The sequence below is a fragment of the Sinocyclocheilus grahami genome, unplaced genomic scaffold (genome assembly GCF_001515645.1).
Source record: "Sinocyclocheilus grahami isolate Dianchi unplaced genomic scaffold, SAMN03320097.WGS_v1.1 scaffold1174.1, whole genome shotgun sequence".
Classification (NCBI taxonomy): domain Eukaryota; kingdom Metazoa; phylum Chordata; class Actinopteri; order Cypriniformes; family Cyprinidae; genus Sinocyclocheilus; species Sinocyclocheilus grahami.
The window spans coordinates 222,560-223,500 of record NW_015506353.1 but is presented as its reverse complement, the minus strand read 5'-3'; the positions used below and the strand labels follow the sequence as shown (position 1 = coordinate 223,500).

The 941-nt window shown below is 36.8% G+C and overlaps 1 protein-coding gene across 1 annotated transcript in view; it reads left to right on the top strand.

Moving 5' to 3' along the window:
* The window catches only part of LOC107567615 (uncharacterized), an 8,455-nt gene that overhangs the window by 5,743 nt on the left and 1,771 nt on the right, over positions 1–941 (top strand). The window lies entirely within an intron of this gene.

Below are 941 nucleotides of genomic sequence, written 5' to 3'. Positions count from 1 at the left end.
GGTTCTGGTTGACCTAATTAATGCAGCCTAAAAATCCTTTAACGGATTTGAGTATTAGAAATGTGTTGGTGTGTTGTGTAAGCCAGGTTAAAGAGATGGGTCTTTCATCTAGATTTAAACTGACAGAGTGTGTCTGCCTCCCGAACAATGTTAGGTAGGTTATTCCAGAGTTTGGGAGCTAAATAGGAAAAGGATCTGCCGCTCGCAGTTGATTTTGATATTCTAGGTATTATCAAATTGCCGGAGTTTTGAGAACGCAGCAGACGTGGAGGACTATAATGTAACAAGAGCTCGTTCAGATACTGAGGTGCTAAACCATTCAGGGCTTTATAAGTAATAAGCAAGATTTTAAAATCTATAGGATGTTTAATAGGGAGCCAGTGCAGTGTTGACAGAACCGGGCTAAAATGGTCATACTTCCTGGTTCTAGTAAGAACTCTAGCTGCTGCATTTTGGACCAGCTGGAGTTTGTTTATTAAGCGTGCAGAACAACCACCCAATAAAGCATTACAATAATCTAACCTTGAGGTCATGAACGCATGGATTAACGTTTCTGCATTTGACATTGAGAGAATAGGTTTAATCTCATTTAAGTAAAGTGTTAAATTGCGAAGTAAAAAGGAAATTACATTATTTTACACCTCACAAGTACTATCAGTGTGTGTGTTTATTACGGTTACTTTTCTCAAATAAGACATCTTTGATGACGTACGCAGCCTACAAATGCGACCTCCGGAGGAAAATTAAACACGACAATTATCTGAATAATTAAATGGTTAATAATTAATTCAATAAATAAATTGAATGAGTCCACTTATTTTCACAGCATTTTTTTCTCATTTTCAAATTAGGGATGCAGTATTTGTTAATGTGGAACACAGTATTGACACAATAGTAGAATAGTCTCTCTCTGTGTGTTACATCTGTTTGTGTCTCTCTCT